This window comes from Equus przewalskii, chromosome 24, assembly GCF_037783145.1.
Source record: "Equus przewalskii isolate Varuska chromosome 24, EquPr2, whole genome shotgun sequence".
Lineage (NCBI taxonomy): Eukaryota > Metazoa > Chordata > Mammalia > Perissodactyla > Equidae > Equus > Equus przewalskii.
The window spans coordinates 34,835,702-34,847,333 of record NC_091854.1 but is presented as its reverse complement, the minus strand read 5'-3'; the positions used below and the strand labels follow the sequence as shown (position 1 = coordinate 34,847,333).

The 11,632-nt window shown below is 41.6% G+C and overlaps 2 long non-coding RNA genes across 2 annotated transcripts in view; both read right to left on the bottom strand.

The window, feature by feature from the left end:
• Positions 1–2,022: 2,022 nt before the first annotated feature.
• On the bottom strand, positions 2,023–4,855 carry LOC139079098 (uncharacterized). Its single transcript, XR_011532404.1, has 3 exons — positions 4,745–4,855; positions 3,787–4,028; positions 2,023–2,231 (listed from the first exon to the last, which is right to left on the bottom strand). It is a non-coding gene; the product is annotated as an uncharacterized lncRNA (long non-coding RNA).
• A 357-nt stretch (positions 4,856–5,212) lies between these two features.
• Positions 5,213–11,632, bottom strand: part of LOC139079099 (uncharacterized) — a 29,897-nt gene continuing 23,477 nt past the window's right edge. Inside the window, exons 2-3 of the long non-coding RNA XR_011532405.1 lie at positions 5,774–5,982; positions 5,213–5,537 (exon numbers count right to left, since the gene is read on the bottom strand). This is a non-coding gene — a long non-coding RNA (uncharacterized lncRNA). The remainder of the gene's footprint in view (positions 5,538–5,773; positions 5,983–11,632) is intronic.

Here is an 11,632-nt window from a genome sequence, read left to right as displayed (position 1 = left end):
TTTATCTCCATATCTGACATGCCCAAGGGGCTTGTGATTTCTCTACTTCCTGTAGCCAAAGAGGGGCAAAGTCTTCAAATGATGCCAACATTGTGATAAACACAAACTCGTGATGGAACTTGTCCTTAGAGTGGACAACCTCTTTTTTAAAGATTAGGTTGTTGAGGGCTCTTCTATTTACCTTCCCAGAAGCTCAGCAAGATCGAGGACAGGAAGGCCAGATAGAATGACCAGGCCCTGTTGAATGGGCCTTGGGGCTTCTGGGCAAACGTCCCTGCAGTTCAACACCTGCTGTAGGAGTTGCTCTGAGGGGAAGAAGTAGACCTCGATGTGTGCGAATTCAGAATCACACCTTGAAGCATCAGCCACAAAGAGCACTTTGTTAGTAACACCGTGAGTGTAAGGCATGGCTTTTGTTTTTCCAGTTTGAAATGTTCTCCCCATTCCAAACCCATATAGACCTTGTGAACTCTCACCTGTCTTTTAAGACCTGCTTTTTTTGCTCTTGAAAAACCTAAGTTGTCAAAGAAAAATTCATCACTGTGCTTGTTGAGCCTCCACTCTCTGTGCTGACTTGACTGTAGAATGGCCATGGGAGCGTTTGTTTCCACGTTGGTCTTCCTGACTCCACTAGGGGCTCTTTCTGGATAAATCCATGTCTTATTCTTCTGCAATGCCCACTGCCTGGCACTGGGGTTGATGTAGAGAAAGTACTTAATAAATTGCTAGATAAATAATTATTTATACGGTTTTGAGAAAAAAATAAAAGCAGAAAGAACTTAAATGACTTTGAGGAAGAGAAGGGGAATATATCCAGTATTTATTGAATGCCTGATATATTTGTGACTTAACACGGGATAATTTATTTGTTCCTCACAGCACCTGTAGGAAAAGTTTTATTGTCTTTACTGGACAGAGGAGGAACTGAAGCTCAGAAAGTGTAATAAATATACTGAAGTCACACAAGCAAGAATTGGTGAATTCAGAATTCGATTGGGATCTGTGTCATTCTAAAATCTTTTTCTTTTATACTGTTCTTCCCTGCTTCTCATGAGCATGGAACTCGTGGCTGGTCTGTGCTCCCAATGGACAGGCTTTCTGGAAGTCTGTTTTACTCTATTTTGTCAGAAGAATATGTTCAACCACCTCTCAAACATCAGGCCTGTCTTCACTGGTGACTTCCTGGCTTCCCAGCTACTTCTAGGATAAAAATGGGTAGACCTACTGTGGAAAGCCCAAGATGTGATCAGGCTTTGGTTACTAGTGAGTGAAGAGACTGGCCTAAGTGGCACCTTTTTTTCAAACTTTATTGAGGTGTAACTGATGCACAATAACCACACACATTTGAAATGTTTACTTTGATAAATTTACAAATTTATCACAAAAAAATTTCCACAATCAACATAATGAAAAAAATCACCACAATCTAGATAATTGAATACCTGTCACTCTTAACTCCCTCAAGTTTCCTCAAGCCTCCAGGTAGAACGTCCAGGAGAAAGTGGAATAGAGGTCCAGGGTGGCCCCTTGACTTGTTCCTCATCCTGGGGGAAGCATTCAATCTTTTACTGTTAAGGACAATGTTGGCTTTAGGTCTTTGTGGATGCCGCTCATCAGGTTGAGGTCACTCCCTTTCATGCCTTGTGGGCTGAGACAGTTTTTCCCTTTTTTCAGGGTTGAATATTGGATATCATCTGAAGTTTTTTTGAATCTGTTGAGATGTTGTATGTTTCTTCTTGTTGATCTGTTAATAGAATGATGAATTACCCTCAAGACTTTTCTAACCTTTAAATTCTATGTATTCGTGATTACATGTTATTTAAAAACTTGGGTCCACCTTAGCAAAATTCTAGTATTTGGACACCATAAACATCTAGCTTTGGACATCATAAACCTCAAGGCTAATAACTAAAGATGGCATAAATACACATGTCTTACGTAGTGTAGTGAATCCATAGTTACAAGATACCTAGCTGAGTTCTTCTCATCACATCATGCAAACAAATAACACGGACTTTAAAGTTTTTATTTTGTTTTACATAAAATATAATTCAGAGCCAGCCTTGACAACCTAGTGGTTAAAGTTCGGTGCTCTCACTGCTTCAGCAGCCTGGGTTCGGTTCCTGGTCCTGGAACCACATGGTGCATCTGTCAGCTGCTGTGCTGTGGTGACGGCTCACATAGAAGAACCAGAAGGACTTACTACTGTGATATGCAACCATGCACTGGGGCTTTGGGGAGGAAAATAAATAAATCAATAAAGCACATCTTATAGTAAAAAATATACAGTTCCTTCCTGACTGTGTACTGTTCTGTGGGTTTGGTAAACATATGGAGTCATGCAAGCACTCCTAGCGTCGTGGTGGAGCCTCGTCTCCCTCTCTCCACCAAATTTCCTCTGGTGGTTTCTTGGCACACAAGCCCAGCACCCTTTCCAACCCTGGCAAACATTGGTGTGTCCTCTGTCCCCACAGATCTGCCTTTTTCTGGATATTGTGTGCATGGATTCACACAGTGTGTGTTCTTTGTGGGGGGGCTTATATTGTCTGGAAAAACACAGTTAAGATCTGTTGATGTTTCATGGATCGATAGCTTAGGAGAACATCTTCCCACTAACTTCCTGAAAGAAAAAGAGAATCAGCTGTTGGGAATGTAGTATATTTATCAAAAGAAAATGGACTCATACATGTAAGTGGTAAAGTGGGGAGGTGCCATTTGCTGTGCCTTAGTACAAAAGTCACATTTTTTTAATATGTGAAAAACAAAACAAAAACTGTGAACTTTTTAGCCCAACAGGTTGTAATATCCTTTGATCACAGTCAGGAGAGCCCTGGTTCAAATCCTTGTCATTGTCTCTGTCCATGCCCTGTGGTCACTCGCTGCCTATTTTGCACACCTGGTACTAATTCATTAAGTTCCTGCTTGGTGAATTCCACTGGATTAGATAGCACTGCTGTGCGTGTGGCCTCTACGGTATTGAGAACAACAGTTAAACAGAGATGGGGTAGGTGGGGTCACATTTAGAAAATGGATTTCTGTTTTTCTCCCCAAGGCAGGGATGTTTTCAGCTCAGGCCCACATTGGTCAGATGATCTGACAACAGGCAGTGAGTGAAAAGCGCAGCGTGAGGCCCAGAAGAAGAGTCTAAATAATGACATAGAAAAGGATAGATATAGGAGATCTCACTAACCTAGTCATTCACTCAAAAGTTTTCTCCAACCTTTTGGGGAAGTTGAATAGGACATAAATATCAGATTCCCATTGTATGTTGTGTACCACTGAATGTAAATTATGCTTTTGCTAACAGTATTGCAAACTGTTTATTTCTAGTTCATGATATTGATTCAGCTTTCAGCTGGTGCTTTGGTTTTATTTATAAGGTCTTGCAAAAAGCAAAGATCTCTTGGGCCAACCCTGGTTGCCTAGTGGTTAAGTTTGGTGCGCTCAACTTCAGCACCCCAGGTTTGGTTCCCAGGCACAGACCTACCCCACACTGTTCAGAGTGGATCTTCCTCAGCTGAAAAAAAAAAAAAAAAAAAGGCTCTCTAGATATTTCTGAAGTCTAGCAGGAGCATCTCAGGAAAGGCCTCACAAACACAGTACAAGTCACATCTGACCTGTAGCTAAGAGGCCTTCAGGTCAGGGCGCTGGTGCTGGTAGGGAGTGGCAAGCTCTGGGTGGATTAGGAGATGGACACTGACACTTTGTAGGGCATCTTGGAAAGTAAATTTCCCTCCCACATGACAGCAGGGGGCAAATTACGGGGCAAAAGAAGCCCAAACTTACAACAAAAGCTGCCAGGCTGGTTCACAGCAAATGCCAGACTCTAGACACCAACTGCTGCTGTGCCGGGAAACGCCGTGAGGATGACTGCAGCCGCTGTGCACATCCTGTCACCACTGTTAGGGAACTCTGAAGTGAGTTGATTCTCTTCCCACCAGCACTTGATGTTTTCTCTTGTACATTTCAAATCTGGGAGTGTCCACATTTACAAAATTCAGATGAGAGATATATTTATAACAAATACACTGTAAAAGAAAGAGCCAGGTATGTAACAAATACAAGCAGCAACTTTAGATCATATGTAGTGCATTAATTTTGGAATTGATTTGTACTATTTACATAAAAATAATATCCCTCTAACCTGGGTGAGTTCCAAGAGGGTGGAATTTTAATTTTGTTTTGTCAGTTGATATAAACCGAGCCCCCAGAACAGTTCACTGCATGCAACAAGCTCTCAGTAAATGTTGCTGAATTGAAGTGGAGACCAGAAAGTAAAGTAAAAATATAAATTTGCAAACCAGAGGGCTTATATAGTTGCTACAGTTGGACAAGAAATTTGACTCTAAAGTTCCTCGAAGGTAAAGTGCAAATGAAATGATACTTGGTTATATAGCTTATATTGTCAAGAGGAGAAAGAATTCCAATTCATCAAGGGGAAATTAAGCTTTCCAAGGGCTAAACTCCACAGAACTCCTCAGTGGAGAAATTTGGAAGAAGCAGCAGTGAATTTTAGGGTGATTTTTTCATAGCAATTTTCAAGAAAGTTGCGAGCACATGCTGAACTTTAACATATCAAAGATAATCATGAACGGGTTTAGGAAACATCCTTCCATAAGAAGATGGGGCGGTGTAACGGGGCAGTACAGGCAAAACTCTACTGTGGCTGGAAAAAAAAGGAAATTGTTTCCCATTTGTCTGTTTAGCCATTTCATGATCAATCTTGTTTTAACCATTTACTCACTCAAAATTGTTTATCAATCCCTTGTTATGCCTCAGATGCTGTGATGGATGCTGAGATATAAGATAAATTCAATGTAGTCTTGTCTTTAGAGAGTTCTGAACCTGGTGAGGGAGAAAAGCAAGTGGAGTGGCCCTTATGGAGAAGTGCAGTGAGTAAGGTTCCCAGGGTTTGTAGGAACAAAGAGGAGAGGCATCTATATTAAGCTGGAGTCAAGGCGGGCTTCCCAGAAGAGGAGACCATGGAGTCGATTTTCAGAGAGACGTTTGAGGTAACTGGATGAGAAAGGGGAGAAGTCACCCTACTTGGAGGAATGGCAGGGGTAGAGGGAAATTGCAATTACAGGCTGGGTGGACAGCAGTGCTGCAAAGTGAGATGTGATTCCGGGGATTAAACACAGAGGAAGGCAAAGGAGTAGGAAGACAGGTGATGAAGGGCCTTGTTGGTTAAAGCAAGAACTTGAAACTTTACCCTGAAATCTATGGGCAGCCATGATCATTGGAAAATGGAATCTTAGCGATTGCAAGGCACTTTTAATTCAATGATTAGTGGTTTTAATCTTGGTCAAAGAGGGGTTTTAATGCTGGTCCTTTGGCTCTGAGAGGCAGTCATCAACAATTCTTCTCACGGCAGACGAGCAGAGAATTCTTCCTCTTTGGTGTGTCACGGAACTAGAACGGCCCTGTTGTCTATCCTCAATATTTTGTAGAGAAGAAAAGGCTCAGAATGACTGGCTCGATGAAGGACGTCCAGCTGCCAAGAAGCAGAACCAGGATTCCAACCTCATAAGGAAACACTGTAATATGATGAAAAGAAGAGAAATATGAGTCAGGAGATATGAGTTCACATTTCAACTTTGAAACAAGTTTGTGACCTTAAGAAAGTCATGCAACCTTTCCTGGCTTCAGTGCCCCCATTATAAAATAGAGTCACTAACGACTGCCTTAGAATACAGATTTAATGTTGAAATAATGCGAAACAGCTCAGCTTACAGTGGCTGCTTAGTCAGTATTTGTTGATTCTGAAACTCACGTGCTCTGATTTCTCCTTTGGAGTTGGTTCCTGCAGCCTTCTGGAGGGCGGTGCCTATACCATGACCTTGTCTTGGCTCTTCCATTTAGTCCACAGTATTCCTGTGCCTCTGGCCTCACGTTCCCTTCATGTCTAAACGGATCCTTTGAGCTGGGGGAACTCGGGTCTGCAGAGAGTTTCTGAGGAGTCGCAGTGAGGCAGACGAGTTACTGGAATTAGAGAAAGCAGCAAAAACACGTGGCTCTCATTGAAACCTCTGGAGGAGAACATTCCAAAGTTCAACACAGCCAGGATCTGCCAGTGCAGCTGTGGATGGGGCCTGAGGTCATGAGGAACTAGACACTGCTCATTCAACATGAAAGCGCCACGAGAACGTGCTTTAAGGGGGAGGAGGGGAGAGTGGCTATGACTTAAATACGGACATGGAGGCAGAGGTGTACTTTTGAAATCAGTTTTCCTTAAAATCAACCCATCCAAGCTGTCATAAAGCTAACCAAGGATCACAGCTCTAGCAATCAAATCTTTTGCCTTCACAGTTGAGTGAAATCTTCCCTTTATAACCAAAACTGAGAGGGCAGTTTAATTTCCCAGTTAGAGGCAGGAGTCTTCTCTTGATGCCTTGCTCTTCATCTCCGCTGAATAGTTCACCCTATTTTAATGTTATGCTTTATTATTCCTATTATTATTTTTTAAATTTATTCCCAAAGGAAGAAGAATATAATGAGACTGTATCAGGCTTTTTATTTGAATTACTAATCAGATTTAAAGAAGACACACCAGTGTGCTGTAGGGTTTCTGGGCTAGAATGATCTGTTCCTCCCATGGTTATGGAAGTAGGTGTTTAACAGAGAATGAGTTCTGCTGGCTTCAGAGCGAAGGCTCCGAGAGGGAAGTGGAGGGCTCAGAGAAGGAGGTGGAGGGTCCTATTTAGTGGCAGCAGGAGGAATACCAGGCCCATGTTAAGGACATTCCCTTTTGAAAAACTGAATTATTATCCTAATAGCCGCAGAATATTAATTCTTCGATCTCATCACTGGAAGAAGTGAAGTTGTTGTGGAAGAGCTCTGCCTCAGAGAGGGTACCTGCATCTCAGCCAAGACAGGTTGATTTGGGTAACAAATTACACGTGGCATATTATATTTCACAAAGTGCACAGTACTACATTCATGAGACCAAATCAGATTCAGCCACATGCTAGGATCCCACCCATAATGGTCAAAAAACTGGCAAGAGAATGCAGGGTTCCCTATCTTATGTTGTGTAAGTATTTAAGAAGTTCCAAAATGAAGGTGAACTGAGCTTTCTGAATAAATACCTTATCTTCAGGACTTGAAAGAATCAAAGAAAGTGGTTAATAGGGCCTTCATGTTAAAACTAAAGAACTGGAGGCTAAAGATGGTATGATTTGCTGAAAGTCACAGAGGTTGTTAGGGCTAGTGACAGACTGAGAGACCTGGTCCTCAAATTGCAGTGCCAGCCTCTTTCTCACATTGCATTCTGGAGGAATTCCTTAACTATTCTGCCTTACTAAGGTCGTAACTTTGAGGGGTAGAGTAGAGAAGGAATCTAATATTTGTTGAACAGTTTGTAGATACTTAGAATGGAGTTTGAGGGTTTTAAATTTAGTATCTAATTTAATCCACAATAATCCTGTGAAATCATTATTACGCTCACTCTACAGATGTGGAAACCGAGGCTCAGAGAAATTAACCTGGTCCAGGTACCAAAGCCAATCCATTGACACTGCAGTCAGCTCCGAGGTCAACCAGGTCCCAAATTGTCACAAACCACTACCTAACACTCGGGTGGTATGAATTTATGAAATCACATGTTCTCAGAGTCGAAATTGAAATTAGAAGTAACCAACTTCTATTTTAAATTCAATGAATATTTTTCCCTACAGAATTCCAGACAGATTTTTGCTAGTTTCTGCTTTAGTATCTCCAATCATGAAGAACTGACTCCCTCACAAAATATTTAACCCCTGTAGATATATGGTAACAAATATTGCCACATTTGATTTCTTAGTTTATCCTTTTAAATCATATCCCCTGGATCATCCTCTGATATTTCACTCTTCATAATATACTCAATCATTCACTTAGTAATTCGAAGTAGTTATTGAGTATCTATTACATGCCAGATATTATGCCCTATTCTGAGAGAACAATGATGAATAAAGCAATTATCACCCTATCTTCATGGATTTTGCATTGTTTAAGCAAGGATTTGGATATAATTCATATTTGAGTAACTGGAAGAGGAGGTCATCAATAACAGAGCACATAGAATTTTTAAAAAGATAACCCAGGCTCTAAAATTTGGCTGCTCAACCCTATAATAAAATGTTTATGTAGAAGGCAGCTGACATGCCTTTGAGGATGACTAGGAAAATGATATATGGGGAGAATTTTTTCTCTGGGAAAGCAATGAAAAAGTTTGCTTAGGGCATCTAAATGGGTCCACAGAGATCTGGCTGAGTTATGGTGAGTGAAACAAAAAAATCCCCAGCAAACAAGGCTGGATGTTTGGCCACAGGCAAACCATGCTACATACTGGACTTTCCATTGTGAAAATATTGACTCCAAAACTTGGTGTGAACAGGGCCATGGTCTGATCCTGAAGTTGCAGGTGCTTAGAGTGACGCTCAGAGGACTCAGGAAGAAAGCTCAATTGATCCCAACAAATAGGATGCTGGCCTGGGGAAGGCTTGAAGGGGGCTGCGGGGGAAACACCTTCACATGGCACGACTGACAATCACTAAGCACCTACTATGTGCCAGGACTCCAGGACCCTATGTAGTTACCTCAGGAAATCCTCCAACAGTCCTCTGAGGGAAGAGTTACCATCCCTCTATTATAGATGAAGTAGACTAAGTGTCCTGTCCAAGGTTATAACTAGTAAGCCGAGAAGCTGGAACCCCAGTGTGTATCTGACTCCCAATTCTATGCATTTTGCATTACATCATGCTGTTCTCTTCACGTTTCTGTGAAGGCAACTGGCAGACTCCCTGAAACTCTGAGTTGAGATTCAATGAGAGGCAGGTTGAAGCCAGAGAAATTGAAGTTTCAGGGCCCTTCCTTTGCATGAGGACCATTCAAGGTCTTGGGAGGAGCCCTAGCAATAAGGTCTTAGAGTTTTGTAAACTCTGCAACACTGATATATTTGTATATTCTTTTTCTTAAAGAGAACCTCCAAAATTGCAAAAGCCTTTGGTTCCATAAAACTTGTTCTAAGCCTTAATTAGAGAACAGTAATTCATTCAACAAATATTTCTTGAATGCCTAATGTATGCTAGGCGTTGTGCTTGGTGCTTGGGATACGGCAATGAACAACCCAAAATGGAGATCTTTGTCCTCATGGAACTAATGGCCTAGAGACCAGGTGCATTGGCAGGGTCCTGGCAGGAAAGGCATGCCGCATTTAAACTGGATAATCTGAACAAAGTTTAATAAAGAGACTATTTGCCAAAGTGTGGTTGGGTACAGGTACACCACAAAGAACAGTGCAACGTTCTCTGGTTAGTATCAGGAAAGCAGTAGCTTGATGGGCAAGGGAGGGTGTGGTTACTAACCTGGAGACTGAGATAGCTGGGTGAAGAGAACTACTGGGTAGGGAATGAGACCTTCGATTGATAGCAACTAAACAGTCGTAAAGGGAGGGAGCAGGGCAGTAAACACTCATCCTCACTTTGCTCTTGCCCTCTGACATCCTGCTGGTGTTCCCCATTGACCCAACCCGATTGGACGTTAGAGAGTAGGTTAGCGCATTCATATATTTACTAGATCAGCCTCCTGGATCACACGGTGCAGAAGGGTGGAGAGTAGATCTGGAGGAGAAACATAACACTCAACACAACATATGTGTTCAGCTCAACCTTTAGAACTCCAGTGAGGATGTGGTCTGGGGAGAAGGGTTACATCAACTAGAATGCCAGTTCTCTGTGTTGATATTGCTCTTGAGAATAATAAAATAATAATAATAACAACAGCAAGAGAAAACGTTTATTGAAAGCATACTGTTGTAGACGTGAGCTAAGAATTTACAGCATCTGATATCACATAAGCTCTTGCCTTCAAAAATATTCCAAAGGCTCTAGAAGTTGGTCTTTTGCTAACTTTGAAGCATTTTTCACCAATATAGGAAGTTAAAGTTCCTGAGGGATCCTTTCATATTTCTTTGTGTTTTACATATTACAGCCTGTAAGAAAAAAAGAAAAACCATTGGGTAACTGTGCGTATGAAGAGTTCACATTAAATCAACCATAGTAAGGGTAATAAAAGATGGAGAAGCACTAACCGCTGAATTCAAATGGATACTCATTTGCAAATGCCTTAGAAATCCCCTGATTCTCTCTCAGAGGGGCACTTGCTAAAGGTCCATTGGACATAGGAGGCAGAGTGTGAAAGACACAAGGTATTGAATGGTTCCTATATCCTTCTTAAAATATTCCTAAGCAGAAAGGCTATTCCCAAAGAGAACCGATAGGGACTGACCTGCTTTTGAGAAAGAATTAATTTGTCCACCTGAGAGACTTGTTTCAAATCATTCAGGCCACTGAGATGGGATATGCAAATGAGTTCCCCAAAGGGACCAAAGTAAACTTTGAAAAGTTCACAAATTTCTACAGAGTTAACAATTCCTTTCTCCATGCCCATAACATCAGACATACATTAACCATACTTAACATCCAGAAGGTCTATTTTGGAGTAAATGAGGTGCCTGAAAGTATCAGAGAACTCCAGACCTCAAATTGCGCTTTGAATTAAGGAAGCTTTAAGCTGTAAATTGAGCTTACACATTATTCATTGAATGCTTTCATTTGGCAGACAAGAAAATTGTGACCTAGAAAAGGAAAATAACTTTTCAAGGTCACAGCATGAGTTAGTGGCAGAGCCGAGATCAGCAGCCTTTGGGTCCTGTCTCCAGCCCAGTGATCCTTACAGTTCCATCAGCCTGACTCCCAGAGACACAGACGGAGACCAGCAGTCCAAGGGTCCCTGGAGGTTACTTAGCCCATGGGAGAAGGAATATTGATCCCTTGTCTGATAATATGGAGGGAAAAAAAATCCAGTGTTAAGGACTTCAATTGGAAAAAAGTGAAGAAGAAAGGAAAGCTCCTAAAATAGTCTCATCTGTCTACACTAGAAAAGGAGGGTTTAACCATGCAACCTTTTTTAACATGACCAGGTGCTTTGCTTGATGGAATGTGGGCAGAACAATATTCACTTCTAGGCTATCTATCATATGGGCAAGTGACCTTGCTTCAAAGAGATGCTAAGAAGTTTAACAGCAGATCATACCTTACAACACTAGACTAAACAAGAAATGAATAAATGGAATCTAGGTTCTGATAATTTCTGGACAACTTCGCTCTTCAAGAGCCATTCAACTACACCATTGTATACCATTCAACTAACCTGCACAATTGATGCTTTGCTCCTTTTCCTGAGCAGGCATGGAAAACTTGAGAACTTTCTGCGTTCAGACTCCAGCTTTACCAAGACTCCACCATGTGAATTCAGCTTTGTAAAAAATAAGAAAATTTAGCTGTGCCCCTTTTAGCCACTATCTTTCCATTGAACTGGTTCCAGTCCCACTGAGCTGGCCTGAGCTGTGATCCAGTCACCCCTTGCTTTCGAAGGAACACTGACCTCACTAGCTGTTATCTGCCTAGCATCAATTGCCAACCGAGGCACAGATATTATGGACTTTTTGTCTGACATCACCAGGGATGAGAGGCACTTAATTGCTTTCATTGATGGCTAACATCTTGTTTATCTTCATATCTTTGTTGTTTTTATTGGCCAGGCAGTCATTTTCTATTCCTATGGAGTTCTCTAAGAACCTCCCTGACCA